Consider the following 21,631-nt stretch of genomic DNA (forward strand, 5'->3'; position numbering starts at 1 on the left):
TCATTAAAACAGTCAATCACTTCATTCATGAATGAATGAATCAGCCGTTTGAACAAATCAGATGACTCAATGGCTGCATTCCTTCCCATACTTCCCTACTATATAGTAGGTGAAAAACAATATGCAACAAAAGGAGCATGTCCGAATTCACAGTACTCATAAAAGTGTAGGCAATAGTACCCAGATAACCTACTACTTCCGGCGAGATTCTGAAGTGTGCATACGATAGACACTTTACTATACCATGAGGCCGCGAGAGAGGATTTGTGAATGGCAATGAAGGGACTCAACTGACGCTGGTAGGTCACGTTATTATAACATGGCGAATGTAGTACATCCAGATTACATTCATACTACACACATTCATACTATATAGTACCTACTCAAGAGAGTTTGATTTCGATTACAGCCAATGACTCACTCATTAACTTGCCGCCACCATCTTTTAATTTTTTAAAAATCATTTCATACTTCAATATTTAATGTTCAAAACATTAATCTCAAATGCAACTGTAACTGCAGGTTAAAGCTGAATTGTGTAAATACATCTAAATGCCACTTCAGATGCAACCTCTGCATTGCAAAGACAGATTTTTTTCCATACTAATTTCATTTGATTGGTAACAGCTCTATAGAGTCTTTTTATTCTAAAAATGGTTAAATGTAAGAATGTAAGAATCTTACATAAAAGATGACGCTTACATTTAATTAGGTTAAAAAAATTGGCCTTATAAAGGTAAAAATGCTCATAAAAGGTTAAAATCTATTTAAACGTATTGGAAAAGTTCATCTCTGTGAATTAACCACACAAAATATGAAGAATATCAAAAGCTTTGGCAGTCAGCTGTCTACAGCAGTCCTAAACCTGAAGGTACCAATAACACACTCGGCAAAATATCGTCTTAATTATCATTATCGACAAAATCCAAGAAAATGTAGAGATATAATTTTTGTCAATATGGCACACTCTTACTGTTGTATAGATGTGACGTGAGGAAAGAACATGGAGAATAATGAAAGATGAAAAGAGAGAAAGCAAGCGCAGGTGAAAGAGGACAGCTGTCTAGGCAGAACACAGGGGCATGTTGTGTTTTATCTCTCGGATGACAGTGTGTTTAGCCGCTTTGCGGAGTGTGTGTTCATGTGAGCGTTGATGCACACCAGATCCCTCAAGCTAATTGAGACTCCACTGAAACACAAACATACACATAAACCTGGACAGAGAGAAACAATATCCCTGCGATAACTAAATATTTTCATTTTCAAGTCTCTAAATACAAAACTTATTTATGCAGCAACTAAATGTCCGCAGTGTTTGTTTCAGGGCCTTTAGCAGCAGTCATAAAGATGGCTGAAATATTTGGCTTTCAATTGTGTAATAAACAGGTTAAATGCTGCCAGTGCCAAGGCATGATTGATCGTAGTTAAGAGATGAACACCACCACAATGTCGTGTTTACCAATGAAAAAAACTCTGGATTTTCTTTGAGTCCTGAGACTCCTGACTGTCCAAGTTGGTCTGCACAGGGAATAAATGAAAACATGTACTATATAACATTTCCGATAACTGTGTGGCAGCTCTGAAATGATAAGATAAAGCATTGATTACACACCTAATGCACATCGTTTTCTCTTCATTTTGTTCCATTAGAGTGAATATGTCACTGCCCAACAGATTCATTTTGTTCCAACCAAAATTGCTTGAAAGCACATCACAAAAGTAAGATCATCCCAAGAGGATGTGAAGTCAGCATAAGTGCTGTGTTATTAGAGTTGCTTCATGTACCACTTTCAAGAATCCCCATATTTGTTAATGAGCATTTAGAATGGTCTATTTCCACTGGGTCATACTCAAATCTGTGCACTACAGCTAACAGATGGACACTGAAATTTGTGCAGGTGCCCAAAAAGATTGTTCATTTGCAGTTGTACTAGTACTGCCCACAGAGATAAACCTCATTATGTGCCATCTGACTGTATGCCTGCATCTACAAACAGTGGAAAATAAAATAAAATAAAATTAAATTAAATAATATGTAATAATGTATGTAATGATTATACTACAATACAGTGCTGCTGGGATGACATATTTTTTTTCAAAACCCGGAAAAGAATTAGCACTTCTGGTTCCATCGTCCTGAAGTCAAAATGTTCTTTGAATGGGTTTTTGGTTAAATGCCTGCAATAAAGTCTGTGGTGAACAAAAGCTCAAGATATTTTCTTGAGCTTTTGATATTTGTTTTATTCTACAACATAAAATACATTAATAATACCCCACTTGAGATATTTTTAAGCTTTTACTTGTCTTGAAAAAAGGGTTTTGGTAACAGTTGGTAAATGGGACTACAGAGGTTGTCGGAGACATTAAACATCACGCCGAATAGGTAAACACATATACTAGTCCGCTTTTACAGCTACAGGCGTTTTATCAGTGCCTGATTCTTTTTATGGGCACTTAAAAGCGAAGTTCTTGTGCCATCATCAGCCAGTTAGTCACATGGCATTTGGATCAAAATTTGTTTGTGGTTCCATGAGCAAAGATAGCTGATTTCAAATCAAAAATATCTGTAAGCTCTTGCTCCAGCCATGCAGCTGCTCCCGAGGTAGAATGCTAATTGATTTCTCCAGGTATACTGGAAACAGTACAAACATGTAGTCCCGCCCAAAGCTCACAACAGGGTGACCCAGAAGTTGGACAAACAAATTGATGATTGACAGGTTCCACATTGTCTCCACTCCTCTTTTCTTCAAGGAACAACTACTTATATGGCTTACATACAGTTGCCTCTCTACATTACACTGGGATAAGCTAAGGGAAAGTATTTTAACACCAAATTAAAATGTTATCTTTAAGTAGATTGCTGTAAGAAGGGTCAAAAATGTCTACGTATTGCTTAAAAAATAAACCTGTTTTAAGACTAGATGAGATCATTTGTATCATGACAATATTATCAAGACAATTAAGTATTTTTAATCCATCAATATCATAACAAAAAAAATATAAACATATTATTAAACATAATTTTGAAATTGTAATACATACAAAGTTCTGTCATGAAACTCTAGATGGCGCAGGCTAATAGGTCCTTTAACTCAACCTGCTCGTAACCACATCATTACCTATAGGGCACAGCTGATTGGTTCCTGCCATATCAGTAGCCAATGAGCTCGCTGCTCAACCTTCAAATACTTGGGTAGCATTTGCCTTAGCAGTGCAGCATGCTTTCAGAAACCCTCCACCTTCCCCAGCTCCACCTGTATAGATCTGCTATGGGTAATTCATGTACACTATATTGTACAGCAGCAGCGTGTCTTGCTTGCTCACAGCAGCGTGTCTGTATATGTATTGGCAGTAGCAAGTCCGTACTTCCTCTTCAGCAGCAGCAATAAAAGCAGCAGCAGTGTAGCAGATCTATTCTGCCAAGACCAAACATATCAACACTGTCATACCCATTACCATGCCAAACACTCCGCGAGTTGTGGTGACAGAAATAATGTTAGTATGTTTAAGTTAGTCAATAAAACACAATTCTTTTTTTTGTATAAAAACATTTACATTAAAATGTTGACAAGTGTAAAAAGTCCACAAAAGTACACATTTACTGTGAATTAAATTAAACTAGTATTACAATATTAAGAATAAATGCTCAAATTATGCTAATTACTTTTGGGAGGTTAAATGTGGCTTGGATGTTTTTGTGAGCTTCACACAAGAACATAATTTACCCATTCACAACATTATTTTCCACACAAGAATGTTTATTGTTACACAAGGTTTATGTGCAGTGTGTGCGTGTGTTAATATGTTTACAAGCTTTGGTATGTGCATTAGCTGATATTTCAAGTGGTGACAGCCCTATTTCAAATCAGAGACCTACACTTAAAAGCATTCCTGGAATGCATTCTGTCTCTCAATCTCCCTTGTGACTCTTCAACACTGTTCAAATAGCACAATTTGAATGCTGAAAGTGCATCAAGCATCAATGCCCATTCTTACACTGCATCCCTTCAAGACACTATTACATTAACATTAATTTACTTAAAGAGCAAACGAAGACAGACATCACATGAGTGTAAACTCGAGTCATGCTTTTGAGACCACTACATGACCTACCACCTCTAGTCCATCTGTTTCAATTAGACGCTACCCTTAGAACCAATATGTGTGTAAACACACTCACACTCACAAAAGGACTTCTCTTGAGCATTCCCTTTTTTCTTCTTTTTAGTCTGTAGGGACTTTTCTAAGTTATTTTTTTATTTAAGGAATGTGAACTAGAGAGAACGTGTTCCTCCCTCTTATCACATCGCGGGGTTGCAGCTGGTCTGTCCATCTCAGAATCGACAATCAAGAATCAAGAATCTAATTGTAGATAAGAGGTTTCTGTCACAAGGCAGGGAATAATCACATCACGTCAAACTCAAGCCACTAAAATATCACAATAAAAAAACACAAAAAACAAATCAAGTTTGAATGACTCAGGAATTACTTAATCAGTATTGGATTTATCTATCTTTTTTCAAATGCGTTTCTGATGTTGTTGTTGCTGAGCCCCCATTATGTTTATCAGCTGTCAAAATGATATTTGACAATTACAACAAATCAAAGAAATGAATATCGAGATAGGCAATCCTCAGTTGTCTGCAGTGTACATACCCTCAGCTGATGCCAACGTTAACGGCCACTGAGCACTCGCCCATGGCAGGAAAGGAGCCTGAGCCCACCGCAGAGCTGGAGACGATGCTGACATCTGCCACAAACCCTGAGCCTATGGCAATGCCTGCAATGGAGCCAGAGTATGGAGCTACGTCCGTCCCGGAACCGAAAGTCTCCACCTAGTCTGACCAGGTGTGTGAGCCTACTTCTACACGTGAACCTGTGGGATGTTTAGTGGAGCTTGAGGATGATGACAGCCTTGCTCCGCTCAAGTTGTAAACCACCAACCAGTCGGTTCCACCTTGGATTCTCGCCCCCTCGGCTCCACCTGGGACCATTCTCCTCACGGCTCAACTGGGCTCACTCTCACTGTGTTTCATCCCTCCACCCCTTTGGCTCCATCGGGCTTCGCCTTCCCTCTGGTTCTCCCTTGGTCCTCGGTCGCACCAGAGTCACCTCAGTCCACCGGTATCCTTACTCCACCTCAAGTGCTCATCACTGCAGATCTTCCTAGGCCTCTGAATCTACAATATCGTTTGGTCCTGTCATTGCCCCAGCTTCGCCCAGGTCTCCAGATCTCTCAGCTCCACCCTGGCTCATCCCACTATCGATTCCACCATGGGCCTTTTTATCACCTATGCTCTTTGCTTCCACCTGCATCATCCTACCATCGCCTTCTCCATGGTTCTTCTTTCCACCATCTGATACACCCTGGTACTCTCTTCTGCCACCTGTAATTGGGACTTTTGTCTGCCTCTGCTTGCATTAATCTCCTCCCTGGCTCCTCGCTCAATCTGATTCACCCTGGTGCTGTCGTCTACTACCTGTTATGACTCTCCCTACTAAAAGGACTATGTACCTTTTCTTTTATTGCATCAGGAGCCGCCTTCCAATGGGGGGGAAGTTCTGTCATGTTTATTTAGTATTGATTTAATTTTCAATGACTTTTAGTTTGTTTTCTTTGTTCTAGTTTCCCACCACTATCAGTCAGTCGTCATGGATATTCATGTAATGAGGACACCTGTTTGTAATTAAGTTCGTCTCCTTGTGTATTTACTGTAAGTTACTCTGTTTCTCGTGGTCATTGACTACATTTACATGTGCACCAATAATGCGATTATCTCTAATAATCAGAGTAAGGTCTTAATCGCAGAAAGATGTTTACATGACACGAGCAGAAATCTTCACTCCAGTTTACATGTTTACAGTTTACAGTTAAACAAGTATGGTTATACCACAGTTAGATAGGCATACAGTGTGCATGCTACCTACCATTGTTTTAATCTACTCACATCAAATTCAAAATACATTTTAAGGACGTACTGCATATTATTCGGCGCCATGATGAACAATGCAATGCCGGGTTTGCCTATGCTGCTTAAGTTATCAAAACAGCTGAAATCATTTATAGCAGCTTTAATGAATAAAAATCATATTCTACAGCAATGTTTCTCACCTATAATCCCATCATAATGTACCTTTAGCCATTTATTCTCCATTTTTCTTTCTGTGGGAATCAAAATCAGTAAGTGAACATGCTTGTCTTGATATCTCTGAAGGCATCAGGTCCCCCAGCCTCACCCCACCACCTCCTCTCTGTCCCCCTCTATCTCTCTGGGAAGTAAATATGGGAGAGTGAAAACAGGAAGCCCAGGCTACCGTGTGACTCAAACGCACCGCTGGTATTTTTAGCTCCGTCCCGGCAGTACCCCGACCCCTGTTTCCTCCAGGGCCACCAGGAGGATACTACTGTCCGCTCCTCTGTCGGGCCCCACGGGGAAACAAGGCCAAGCTAAGAAAGGGTCCTGTCAATCCAGACAGCTTTTATATTGGTCCTGTCTGTCAATCGTGACCTTAATGCAGTGGCATTTTAAGGATATAAATACCAGACCACTGCTGTGTGATCAACACATGACACCAACATAATACAATGGCCCAGATACAATACCACTACCAGACTTCATCAAAACTGATCTATATATCAGCTATTTTAGAACAGCTTCAAATGTGTTTCATACAATCAGATTTTAGAATGGAAAATATCACTTTCATTTGTTATGTATAATCATATCTTTTTGTTTGTGTCCATCAAGTTCAAAATAAAAAGACCAAATAATCAACAGTGCCTTTCATTTGTAAGGCCAATTCACTATATTATTTAAAATTAGGCATTACCACATGGTTATTTATTATATGGAACATTACTGTCGCATTAACAAACTTGCGAATTTTTAGCAAAAGACAACTAGATCATTATATAAAATGTAGAAATGATGAAATGATGTATGACGTACGGAACAAGCTGTTGTTGTTGAATATAGTGTCATAAATGACATTCTAAAATTTCTCCTTCCACTGATCTTCTGTGAAGTGCTGCAGAATAACATTGTCCCACTAGTCCTTGCTTCGGACTCTCATCCACAGATACCTGGATTTGGGTGCGGGAAGGAGCATTTTTACTGCTCGATAAATAGCAGCATGTCACAAAGATTCATGTGCTCATCGCCTCCCTTAAATAAATAAATATTAAGTCTGCAAAATAAAGAAAAAAAGCAATGGTATGGGGAAAGCTTAGCAAGTGGCAACAGCAGGAAACTTTGAATATTCATGCATTGTGTGCATGTCAAAAGATCTACTCTGATTTCTAGCTTGTGACATGCGCACAAGATTTCATTCCGATTGAAACAATAGGTGTCAATGTAAACGTAGCTAATGGCACTGAAACTGTAGCAATTAATTTCAGCAGTTAGCTACAACACAAGAACAGTTTAAAAGTATGTGTGTTCAGGTCATTCCTTCTTATATTTAGTTTGGTCATCAAGAGTTATTTTTACATGTTATAAAAAGCGTTCTCACATTGTTAGCTGCTCTTTCCTGCAGCAAGAGCATCCTAAAACAGACACTAAAGGCAAAGACAGAGGGCATGGATGTCATCGCAGAGGGTGTGTTGTGTCTGGCAGCGAGAAGAGCTTTGAGAAGCAGCCATGACACTATTGTTTTCTGCAGATCTACGTCAGAAGCTTGAAGGTAAGTGGAATATAGATGTCTCCCATTGCTGCTGCCCACAACACTCAGCAGACAATGCCCACATACGTCATCAGTAATGTAATGTCTCTTAACCACACAACAAACAAACCAGTGTGTCTGTTTAAAATACAGATTCCCAGCTGATTCATGACAAAGCTAACACTAAAGCGCAATTTCATAACACATGATTCAATAAAACCGTTCACCAAACCAAAATTTGAGGCTATCTTGTTATGTTAAGAGTTCCATATCAACTTAAGGTAGAGGAACCGGGAGCTGAGAGAGACAATCCTGTGTGGTTAACCTTTCAGGAAAGCCAATCCTTCAGGTTCAAGAGTGACACTGTCTGTGGTGATATTGCTTAACACCTGCTCCTGTGTCGCTCCAAGAGTTTACTTACAGTTCACACATTATACACAATGTAGATTAAGCTGTATCATATTTAATGAACAAACAAGCAAACAAATTAATGAACAAAACAAGCACGATTGAACAACCAAAAAAATCGAACAAACTAATGAATGAACAAATAAATGAACAAGCAAATTTGAGCGAAGAAAAAAAAGCAGCTAAGTAAAACAATACTTGCTGATATTTGTAGACACTAATGAGTTGCTGATTGATGTACTGATTTAGCAGTGCAACCAATCAAATGTCAGGGGAACATGAGAGAATAACTGCATTGACGCAGTTGAAAGCTGAAAAAAATTAATAAATAAAGAGAAATAATGACAGTTAAGAGGGGAGTTAATGGTTAAGAGGGAAAACTGGAGTCCATGATAATGACAGACCATGGTTAGACAATGGGAGAGAAGGTCAAATAAGGCCATCTTTTGGATAGCTGGATTGCACTCCAACTTATTTTGAGCCATTGCCTCTTAATTACTAACATTACAACAGGTACATGTGCAGTTGAGCAAAAACAGAAAAATGCTTCTCTATTTGAAGGTAGTAATTTGGCTAATCAACAATTAACCATCATTTGTTAACGACTAGATAAAACATGGGATGTTGACCATTAAAGGTGAAGTATTCCAATCATAGGTTAATTCAACAAAAACTGCTAACATTATGGCACTATCAAAACAGATTACAAGTGAGTATAGAAATGACACACTTTAGAAAGATCTTACCTCCACACTTCACACTGGAAATGACACTGAGCTGAATGAATCTCTGTACAGGCATAGGGTTAAGTGTTGGTACTTTAATTTCTGACCACAAACATGATGCAGCTAAATGCGGTTGTATTCCACTTTTGAGTACTTAAATCTGCTCTTTACACAGGTTTTTTAATGGAGTGACAATGGCAATTCGCTCTCAAAAAATTCTGAAATTTCATAATTAGTGATGGGCGCTTTCGAAATGCTGCTTTGTGAAGCATCTTTGCAAATCATTTGTTTCAACCACTGATTCAGAGTATGTATCCAACTGCCAAAGTCATGTGATTTCAGTAAATAAGGATTCGTTACGACATACGTTTCAAAACATTTTGAAATGACAATGGTTTGCCACTGCACTACAAACCCGATTCCAAAAAAGTTGGGACACTGTACAAATTGTGAATAAAAACAGAATGCAATGATGTGGAAGTTTCAAATTTCAATATTTTATTCAGAATACAACATAGATGACATATCAAATGTTTAAATTGAGAAAATGTATCATTTTAAGAGAAAAATAAGTTGATTTTAAATTTCATGGCATCAACACATCTCAAAAAAGTTGTCCCATTCTTGTCTAATACAGGCTTCTAGTTGCTCAACTGTCTTAGGTCTTCTTTGTCGCATCTTCCTCTTTATGATGCGCCAAATGTTTTCTATGGGTGAAAGATATGGACAGCAGTCTGGCCATTTCAGTACCCAGATCCTTCTTCTACGCAGCCATGATGTTGTAATTGATGCAGTATGTGGTCTGGCATTGTCATGTTGGAAAATGCAAGGTCTTCCCTGAAAGGGACAATGTCTGGATGGGAGCTTATGTTGTTCTAGAACTTGGATATACCTTTCAGCATTGATGGTGCCTTTCCAGATGTGTAAGCTGCCCATGCCACACGCACTCATGCAACCCCATACCATCAGAGATGCAGGCTTCTGAACTGAGCGCTGATAACAACTTGGGTTGTCCTTGTCCTCTTTAGTCCGGATGACATGGCGTCCCAGTTTTCCAAAAAGAACTTCAAATTTTGATTGGTCTGACCACAGAACAGTTTTCCACTTTGCCACAGTCCATTTTAAATGAGCCTTGGCCCAGAGAAAACGCCTGCCCTTCTGGATCATGTTTAGATATGGCTTCTTTTTTGACCTATAGAGTTTTAGAGTTCTGGAAGTATTCCTGAGCCCATGTTGTGATTTCCATTACGGTAGCATTCCTGTATGTGATGCAGTGCCGTCTAAGGGCCCGAAGATCACAGGCAACCAGTATGGTTTTCCGGCCTTGACCCTTACGCACAGAAATTGTTCCAGATTCTCTGAATCTTTGGATGATATTATGCACTGCAGATGATGATAACTTCAAACTCTTTGCAATTTTTCTCTGAGAAACTTCTTTCTGATATTGCTCCACTATTTTTCGCAGCAGCATTGGGGGAATTGGTGATCCTCTGCCCATCTTGACTTCTGAGAGACACTGCCACTCTGAGAGGCTCTTTTTAACCCAATCATGTTGCCAATTGACCTAATAAGTTGCAAATTGGTCCTCCAGCTGTTCCTTATATGTACATTTAACTTTTCCGGCCTCTTATTGCTACCTGTCCCAACTTTTTTGGAATGTGTAGCTCTCATGAAATCCAAAACGAGCCAATATTTGGCATGACATTTCAAAATGTCTCACTTTCAACATCTGATATGTTATCTATATTCTATTGTGAATAAAATATAAGTTTATGAGATTTGTAAATTATTGCATTCCTTTTTTATTCACAATTTGTACAGTGTCCCAACTTTTTTGGAATCGGGTTTGTATATACTTCCTCTGAAATTGAAGAACAAACTGATGTGACCTCATTTTGAACAAAATGAGGCCAAAATGAACTTCATTTGGAGTTCGATTTGGAAGTTTAGAACAGCTAGTAAACACCTTTGTACTACCATTGATCCATGGCAATTACATAATAGATAGGTGCGAGGAGACTCCGCCTTCTTTCACGTGAAAATATTTTGCTTAATTTCTCCTGTTCAATCCGTGGAGGTCAGAAGTCCACGAGTGAAAACATGAACACATTGGAGAGCTGTTTTATAGAAGAAAATGAAGTTGTACTTATAATGAAATGAGACACTGACACTGTTTTTCATGTTTAATACAGTAAAGCTGCTTGATTTAAAATCTATCTATTGTATAAAGTGTGCTATATAAATAAACGTGCCGAATTGCAGAGTTTGCAGAGAGTGGGCAGCATCAGATGTTCAATAACAGTATATCGCTGCTCACGTATTTCGAACTTTGTTTTACCCCTAAACGAAGAACAAAAAAGAACTTGAGTATATCGGGGCCTTTAGAAATAAGTTCTTTAATGGCATATATGGTTCCATGAATGACCTTGAACTTTTCCATTGCACAGAAGGTGCTTTATAGTGGTTTAAAGGTTATTTAGATCAGGCCGGGGCCCACTAGGGGGCCTCAAGATGACTTAAAATGATTTAAAATAAGACAAAACAGGAATGAAAATAAGGTAAAACAACTAAAAATCAAGATATTTCTTATAATTTGATTATTTTTTATAACGAATATATGTCTCTAGTTATGTCAAGCTCCAAAATATTTTATCGGGTAGAGTTCTCACAATGTTGTTGGGCAGTGTTGCCAAGCGATGTTGCTTGAGCACTTTCCCATTGAGAATGGGGAAGAAATTCTATCTGGATACTTTAGATCGAAATTTGTTGCCCATTCTCAATGGGAAAGTGCCCAATCAACATCGCTCATCTACATTGCCCAACAACGTTGCTCAAAAAGTTGCCCCATGTATCATAACCTTAATAGTCGACTAAATGTTAGTCGATGAAAAGAGGTTTGTAAACCAAATTTTGGTTGAAAAAAAAACTCCACAAAAAGTTGCGAAGTCCGTGACGGACAGATCTTTAACATGGCTGGTCTATGTGGTAATTATGTTGGGCAGGAAATTGAAATGTTCTCCTATAATTCATTGACTTCAAACATGACTTATCATTTGAAACTTGTCAGTAGAAGCCTAACGTTAACCATGGCTAACTAGGGCTGGACAATAATTCAATATCAATATATATCGCGATATAATTTTTTTCGATAACGGTGATATGATTTTTAAACACATTTCCGGTATTTCGATATATACATTACAGCATATCTCAGGCGCAGCCGTTAGAAAGAGCAGAACGCGATTGGCTATTTGCGTGATGACGTACACCACAGAGACATGCAGCCACCAGCCAGTGCTCAACAGTTGTACGGTAAGATCAAACGCGAACGCGGCAAGTTTTACAAAATGAGTACATCTGATGCAAATGCGACGGAACAAGCTTCCACAACTTGATGAAAATATGTGTGCATAACTACACCGTGCTGGTTAATGTTTGGTGCAGGAGAATCTGTGAAATAAAAACTTTAAACACTATGTGTCACGTGGCTAGTGTTATTAAACTCGTCGTGGAGCGCCGCGCTGAAACCGAGCATATGCGCGCTCCGCCTGTATATCATAAAAACAATCGTATTTTTCATGTGTTCGTATTCAAACTCCAGTTCTGACCGCATCGCGAGCAAAATACAAACAACACGTGCTGTGCTGAAGGAAACATAGCCTATATGGCTCGCGCGTTTGAACGCAGCTAGAGCAGGCAGAGGTGAATGAGCCGCACTTTAGTGACATTTGAATTCTCTGCTGTAATGCGATATCACGCAAACATTTTCCATTTGTGCTGGTAGATCACAGCAAAACAATCCACATGCACACAAACCTCTGCTCTGGTCGCGTCGCAGGAAAACACATTGTGTTGTAGCACTGAGCAAACGAACACCAACGATATGTCTCTGAATGACAACAGACTGAGGCGAGAGAAGTGATACTTCCTCATGCATAATACCGCAATTATAATCTTATTCATACTACAGCGCAGTGATTGGATTAAATGAGCTTTATGTCATGAATGTATGTCGAGATTCGCTCGAAATGGTCTACGTCAGCATGTTCGACCATGCCCATACTTGGGCCTAAAGTACACGATTACGTTTCAAACAATACAGAAATCGCTCTGAAAATGCAAAAATAACAATTTTTCACTTATGAATAACATTAATGAGTACCTTTAGTGTTTTCAATGATGTGCAGCCTATACATATCTGTTTACATCTAAAAAAAAAAAAAAGTGTTTTGGGGTTTCATGACCCTTTAAGAATAATAAAATCAGCCTACATTATAGTTTAATGTTAAAGATATTAATATTACTAAAGTGAGTGAGTCTTATGTTTATTTTTATGTTTGTATGAAGGCTAAATACAAATAAAAGCTGAACATAAATTTATTTGTACTGTTTTTATTTCTAACATATTATATAGTTTTATAGGAAGAGATTTCATAGATTTGGCAAATTCATTTTTCAGATGTTTGTAGGTACAGACATCCGTTGTGGCCATTCTTGGCAGTTTTTCTGAGGCTATATAGTTCATATCGATATAGGAATTATATTGTATCGACCGAAATTAAGAATTATATCGTGATATAAATTTTGGCCATATCGTCCAGCCCTATGGCTAACCATGGTTAACCAACGTTATTGTTAACCTAGATAAATGTGCGATATTATTAGGTGGATGTCCAAGTGTTCGTGTGGAACGTGGAAGCAAATTAGTACCACGCTTACTGCATGATGTTTAACTTAACAACATTTCTCTCTATAGGCACCTTAATTTATCTATAGGTGCTTGATTTATATTTTAAAAGCTAATTATTGTGGTTTAGTATTTCTCTGTAATGTAGAACAATGTTAACAATGTTACATATAATATTCTTTTTCAGCCCTGAAACTCAAACCATTTTCCGATGCCACCCTCCAATATATATTTAAGTAATTAAATTAATATCATAAACGTGTGACTAGTTGACTAATGGCTTAAAAAAGAATGACTACTAGTTGACTAGAAAAATCTTTAGTCGGGCAGCCTAAAAATAACACATATTATATACTACATATTTAATGCTATTCGATGATTTAAATATATTACACTTTCGATAAAACATTTCCAATTGATTAGTGTATGTTTTTTTGTTTGGGTTGACTTTTCATTGCATTTGCAACATTCTGACCAGCAGGGGTCTTCAGGTGTTTCGAGAGCTTCGAAACAGTTTCTGAATTCGGAATCACATAGCATACTGCTCTTAAAGATATAGTAAAAGTAGTATGAGTAGTATGCAGTTCTGAATTCAGCAAGTCAATCATTTTACTAAGCAACTGGTTCAATTCATTTAAAGTATTGAATTCACCCAACCAAATGCTCATCTATTTAATATTCAATCTTCCACAAAAGAAAGTGTTTGCAATTTTAGAAGTGTCAGCTGTGTTCCTTACATGAAACAATAATTTCAATTTAAATGTTTCAAAGACATTATAGTCCTCTGCTTTTGCCACAGCACACATTACAGTCCAAGAGATACAATAAAATATGACAAAGCAGTAAAAGAGAGATGGATGAGAGAGAATCATAAAAATAAAACTGGTAGTCCTTCAAAGGCTTATTATCTACAAAACTTAATCAGCGCCAAAACACACAGCCTTTCCTCTTCGCCCACAGGAATGTAGCCGGAATAAAAAGACATTTATGCACCTTTATGCAACAAGAATGTTCATAATTATACATCACACATGCAGCGGCTTGTAGATGAGGACACACGCGTAGGCATTTCTGGTTAAGGCTAGTTAAGGCATACCTATAGCCATTTAATCTATCTCAAGAAAAAAAGTAATTTCTTTCTAAGTTTAACAGTGTACTTCCCCGTGCTTTAATTTATTTGGAGCTTTGAGAGAAAGAAAAAATAGTGAGTGTCTACCAGTCAGCCCATCCACTAAAGTGTCAGGCCAAGATATGGTTTAAAATCAAGTTGCTCTTCTAAAGCCTAGCACACACATAAAGACTCCTAGTCTCTTGTTTTTTGTCATGTTGGTGCATGTACTACACAACTGAATGCCGACTAGCAGTGTTAGAAATGTAACCAGATCTAGAGCTCATGGTTATGATTTCTGCTAGCCCTGCACTATACCAGCTCTAACCAGCATAAACAAGCCTGGACCAACATGGAATTCATGCTGGTTCTTACTTAATTTCTCAGCAGGGTAACTGTATAAGATAAACATAATAAATCAGGAAGCTAAATGAGGAAAAATAAACTCTGTGTATGAGTTGATGCTCTCTTGATTTGTGCTTACATGAAAGTGCAATAATTCTGATGAAATGTAAAAAGAAATGTCTCAAATGACAAAAAAATGTGGTTATAATTTTTTAAGCAAAATAATTGTAATTATCAGTTTAACCATTATCATGCAGCCTTAACCAGTTCTGAATAAGAATCAGTTTTCAGTTAATTGGGTATAGAGAACCAGCTCCATTTTAGAACAGGTTCCAAATTTTCAAGAACTATTCGAAAAGACATTTCCAAGATCCATTCGCATTTCGATTTCACTTATCAATTCCTGTGTGTATTCCAAAATATCCTTGTAAACAGTTGGTTTTGGTTATAAAAAGAAAACTATGCAGTGTTAAATTTGACAACATTTGATTTCAATTTCTGTACCTGAACATTGTTCAGTTTAGGGCTGTAGGCACTGTTTTAGCATCAATGTCACAATCCGCAATAGTCACATTGCAGGACCACAGTTGACCCTTGATCAATACAGACCAGGCCCCACGGTTCGAAAAGCATCTGATTTGCAGATTAATTGCAAAGTTTAACCATCATAGACTGAAAGTTTATCATTTGCATGTGTTTTTGGTCCTGTCAGTTTAAAAATCCAAGCGATTTTAAACCATTCAAGCACAAGAAGACATGAAAGAGAACTCAATTTGGACATTGCACGTGCACACAGAGCAGCACATACAGCACACCGAATTCCGGTCTCTTTCATGTCTATTTGTTCTTGAACGGACACATATACACAAAATTATGTCAAAATGTGAGTCTCAGTGAGTATCCTCGTAAACACAGTCGCTTATGTCTTAAGTGAACGTAAATAACTAAAACAGATGTGTATCAGTATACTGGATCTGTGCATTCAGTCTTAAAGTGAAAGCAGCCTAATAAACCTGCTGCTGTCTGTGTCAATAATGTTAATCAAACAACAAAATACAAAGAGAAAATCGCTTTTGTAGATAAATTGATTAACAAAGATTAACCATATTTATTATATATTTAATATTTATTTACTTATATAGTGAATGCAGTGTTATTTTACATTTGATGATTCAATTTCTGTACCTGAATGTTGTTAGACTTGACTGAAAAACATAAATCACTATTTATTTCATTTGTATATTTGTTTTATTGTATTTATCTATGCTTGCAATTTGTTTATTATTTTCTATGCACTCCCCTACAAAATCACCAATCATTCTAGAATGATTAGTTCTTTACAAATAGAGCTATTCAAGTCATCTGGTATAATTGTTGTCATATCGCAGAAAAACAAAATATCGCAATGTCAGTTTTTTTCTACTATCGTGCAGCCCTAGTTCAGTTGTATTTATTTGTGCTATTGCTAATTTGTTTATTAGGTCTTATTTTATTACTGACTGTTTACTTTTCTATAATTATTTTTGCAATTTATATTAGTCTAGTTGATTTTGCTGTGGTATTTTTGTTAAAGCCATAGACTTAAGTCCCTTGTGTGTTCTGATGATTTTTGTTCATGGTATTCAGCTGCAACAGAATGTTTTGCAAAAAGACTAAATATGTTTGATATCTAAATGTTTGATCTAAATGATCGATAAGCAGAATCGGAATCACTAAAATTCAAGCGATACCCAAACTTAGCTCACAACCCTACTGAAGGCAGATAAAAGACATGCAGACAGACATGGTGGGCGTGTGGGATCAGCCCAACCTCTAACTTATTCTGAAGTTTACACAGCCGGCAGACCTCGGCCTTCACACCTCCAACTGGCCCCACCATGCGGCTCTCGGTTAAAGCAAATGGAGATGAAAAGCTCCTGCAATGAGCTGCCTAGGATGAACAACATAACACTGACATGCCCTTTAGAACAGAATAAGCCAACAGCATGCAAGTGCGGGCATGACCGGGGAGGAGTTGTCTTTGAAATAGGTGAGAGTGTGTGCATGTATAGGGTTCATGGGAAAATAGGTGACTGAGTAATTCTCATAGTCTGACCAAACCTCTACAACCTTTCTCACACTTTCTCACAAATTACTTCCAAATTACGCAAGTGCTTCCCACGAGCCAGACCAAAGCCTACTTCTGCACACATCTGTCTCACAGACTGATGCTCTTTTTCTCTTATACTATCAGGCACTTGCCTGTCTTGACAGATACTCACTACGACACACACAGACATGCTCTGCCAGGAATCCTGCTTGCCTGAGGACGAAAGGCTTGGGTAGGGTTGCACCTAAAATGGTCTTATTTAAGATGTAGTCACTACTAGTTTGTTTGTAAATAAATCTCTAGTTAATTTGGCTGCATCATTTGCTTTCAAAGTAATGTGTAATCATTTAATATGACATTTACCTTTATTAATCGAAGCAGCCTTAAAAAGGCTGAACATTTCAGTTTTATATTAATAAATTAAGTGACTTACAAACATCACAAGCAATTTGTGGTAACACTTTACAGGTCTCATTTGGCCCACTGAAGTGTCTTTGAACGCGCAGCATTATTCAATGTGTTGACGTAATTTCAACTGAAACAGGAAGACAGGGTGGGATATATCGAACAGCCCCGCCCTCGTATTAAAACAGCCAATTGCGTTTCATGTATATCATATCTTGTCCAGAACCACTGAGTTCAATAAAGCTTTGGTTTCCTTCTAATCTCTAACCGTTTCTCCTCCTAATCTCCTCTATATTGCTTTAAAATGCAGCATTCTGTGCAGAATTTAAACGGTTCAATATGTTTTGTGGTCTGTGCCGACTCGCGCATATGATCCACTCTGTGCTCTCGTGTCTCTGGACCGGAGCAGACTGCTCACTCTGCGGCGGTTCACGTGACACTAATGCGAAAACGGACTTCATTCACTTCGATGGAAAGCATATTCACACTGTCTGAATCATTCCCTGTCCTCTATATGTGCTATTCACCATATAGAAACTAGTAAATGTGTGAAAAAAATTATCGATTTCAGCCGCAGCTTCAGCGTCTGTTTATAGTGTAGGAGGGGGCGGGACTTCAGATTGTAGAGAGCTTTTGATTGGACAAAAGATTTGATGAGAAGCTGAAATGTGCGGTGATGTCATGAAAATCTGTGATTTATTTTAGTGGAAGTGAGAGACTGTAAGTTTTGAATTCTTAAATCTCCTAAATGCGAATTTTGTCATTGTTTTGGAATACACCTGCTTATTCATAACCTTAAAGGGATAGTTCACCCAAAAATGAAAATTTGATGTTTATCTGCTTACCCCCAGCGCATCCAAGATGTAGGTGACTTTGTTTCTTCAGAAGAACACAAATGATGATTTTTAACTCCAACCGTTGCCATCTGTCAGTCTTATAATGTGGGTCAATGGGAACTTCTTTTATAAGAGTAAATAAAACTTGCTTAGACAAATCCAAATTAAACCCTGCGGCTCGTGACGACACATTAATGTCCTAAGACAGGAAACGATCAGTTTGTGTGAGAAACCGAACAGTGTTTATATCATTTTTACCTCTAAAACACCACTATGTCCAACTGCGTTCAGCACTCGATTAGTGATAGTAAGCAGATAAACATCAAATTTCCATTTTTGGGTGAACTATCCCTTTAAGGCTAACATATTAATACTAAAAGCTATATAAAAAAAAAAAATTTGATTTCAGGGGGACTTTAACATTAGTTAAATGACTTTAACATCACTAACAATGAACAATACATTTGTTACAGTATTTATTAATCTTTGTTAATGTCAGTTTAAAAAAATCCAGTTCATTTGTTCACAGTTTGTTCATGTTTGTTCACACTGAATTAAATAATGTTACCAAATACAACTTTTGAATTTAATGATGTATTAGTAAATGTTAGAATTAACATTAACTAAGATTAATAAATGCTGTATATTGTTCATTCTTAATTCGTGCTAACTAAAGCAGTTAACTAATGTTGTTATAGTAATGGCCTAAATAATCATGAAATACAATAAAGAATATATTTAAATGTTGTATGGAAAAGAAATAAATTTGACATTTATTTATTAACATTTTTTAAATAAATACATTTAAGTAAATAATAATTATTTTTGGAATTCAAACACAAGAAAATACATAGTTTAGATCGTTGTTGGGTTTTTTTTTTTTTTTCACATCAACATCCTCATATATGTCTAAGGGATTGAAGTCACACAAAACTTGATCTCAATTATGTAATTCAGTAGATCAGACATTTTCTTCCAGCTGTTATTCCTGCATGCATACTATATACATGTGGACAAATGTCAAATGCTTTCAATGGTACAAAGCCCTGATGTGTAAGCTGTAAATTAGTCCTTGTGTTATCCCCAACTAGGGTAAGTTGTAACCTAGAACTGGTGCAACCAACCACTGGTTTCTTGTTTGCACTGTCATACCAGCTACTTTGTGAGCTCTACCTAAGAAGTCCTCAACTTTTCATTTGTCAACAAACTTCATATAAATACAGAGAAGAAAATCAATGAGTTCCTCGAAAAGTATCAAAAAGTACTTGTGTGAGAACAGATTTTGCTGAAGCATTGGATGCTGCATGTGTAGCCAGTACAGCAACACAGCTCAATAGAGCATTATTAGAGAGCTGTCAGCATTGAAATGAAACATATGAAGATTTTCATCTCATTGTTTTTAATCTGTTTATATCTGTCTATCCATCTGTAGTAATCTGTGTAAACAAGCATCTATATTCATGTTTATATTTCAATTCTTATTTCAGGCAACATCTCTGTATACTGTATATGTGAACCCATGTGCTTGTGTAAATAGATCAGATCAGGAGATTCTGCACACAGACTTATAAGGCTCTCTGTCTTCAATAATAGTGGCCAATCATTCTGCAATCCAATCTGAGATGGCAACATAAAAGCAGGCGATTGTATTGGCACTGCACTTCTTACCACCACAACGGAGCTTATGATGGCACATCAATAATTCACATCTCCGTCTGTGTTAGACTACAAAGAGCAGAGCAGTTTCTAGGGTCGCTCTGAGTCGGTGGCCAAGTCATCTACTGCACATCTGCCATACCAGGGGCCCCCTTAAAGGGACATTTGTCCCATAAATGAAAATTATGTCATTTAATTACTCAACCTCATGTCATTCCCAACCCTGTAAGACTTTCGTTCATCTTCGGAAAACAAATGAAGATATTTTTGATGAAATCTGAGAGCTTTCTGTTCCTCCATTGACAGCTACGCAACTGACACTTTAACACTTTAATATGTTCATAAAGAAACAGTAAAACTAATCCATATGTATTGAGCGGTTTAGTCCAAATTTTCTGAAGAGACATGATCGCTTTATATGATGAACAGTTTGAATTAAGGCTTATATTCGCATATTAACATTCATTGACTCACACATCAGTTGTGGTAAACGGAAGCTCAAGCATGTTTGATTGGCGCGTGCGAGAACCAATGAGGTTCATTCTCGTGTGTTTTACGCAGCACGTTTGAGCTTCCTCAAGAGGTTTGTTCTCATGCGTTAAGCAGGTTCGGTTGAGCTTCTGTTCATGTTCGCTGATCAATGTTTATATGTGAATAAAAGCCTAAATTAAATCTGTTCATCATAAAAAGCAATTGAGCCTCAAAGTGGTAGTTGCATAGCTGTCTATGGAGGGACAGATTTCTCAGATTTCATCAAAAAGATCTTCATTTGTGTTACAAGATGCTATAAGATGCCATAAGAACTAAAATCTTATGGGTTTGGAACGGCATGAGTTTTCATTTTTGGGTGAACTATCCCTTTAAATGGACCAAGACTGATGCTGTACATATAAACTTTTATTCAACAGAACTAGTTTGTACTACAGTATTTAATGATATACAACTAGATTAGGTTACACTTTATTTTAAGGTGTCCTTGTTAGTGTAATTATACATTATGTACTGAGTAGTATTAATTAACACGTACTTACTACTTACTAAAGGGAAAGGGTTAGGATTATGCTTTGGTTTGGGGTTAGTTGCATGTAAATATGCATAATTACTGTTGTTACTACAGTAAGTACATGTAAAGAGTAACAAAAGACACTGTCACCCTATATTACCTAGTATATTGTTCATTGATATTCTATTACTCTGGTACAATTCATTGTTTCGACTCAACTCTAAACATTTAGACAGGGCAGCCAGGATATGGTGATGCTCATCGTGTTTGCCAATGACAATCAAATACAGATTGAATTGAAAAATGGTGTAAAATGTTGGCTACTATATATTTCAGTCATACTGAATATAGTGATACTCTCATGGTCTGAATCTATACAGCAACTAGTGGCTGTTTTATGATAGTTAATGGTTAGTGTTTCTATGAAAGTATCACAAAAGGTTTGCTCTGATTCATACATTTTTGACTTCCATAGCTTAAATGTAAATCTAATATAATCTTATATAGTCAGCTCAGTTAAATTATATGAAATTATTTAATTATTTTTAATAATTTTATTTTATTTAATTACATTTTAATCACGTAATTAAGAAATGTTAAAGTTACCCGACAAAACATTTTACAGTTTAGGCCTATGTGTGGGTACAAAATGTTACAAAATATCAGATTTACAAATACTGTCCTAACCTAAACAGATTCAAAGAAGC

General features: G+C 37.2%; 1 protein-coding gene across 2 annotated transcripts in view; it reads right to left on the reverse strand.

Moving 5' to 3' along the window:
• prkceb (protein kinase C, epsilon b) overlaps positions 1-21,631 on the reverse strand; it is a 135,285-nt gene that overhangs the window by 111,723 nt on the left and 1,931 nt on the right. Inside the window, exon 1 of one of the 2 annotated variants that reach the window (XM_048205604.1) lies at positions 8,817-9,161. The exons of the other annotated variant lie outside the window; for it this stretch is intronic. The gene's annotated coding sequence lies outside the window, so the exon portion shown is untranslated. Of the gene's footprint in view, positions 1-8,816; positions 9,162-21,631 lie in introns of those variants that run through there. 2 annotated transcript variants of the gene reach the window in all.

Source organism: Megalobrama amblycephala, linkage group LG10 (genome assembly GCF_018812025.1).
Source record: "Megalobrama amblycephala isolate DHTTF-2021 linkage group LG10, ASM1881202v1, whole genome shotgun sequence".
Lineage (NCBI taxonomy): Eukaryota > Metazoa > Chordata > Actinopteri > Cypriniformes > Xenocyprididae > Megalobrama > Megalobrama amblycephala.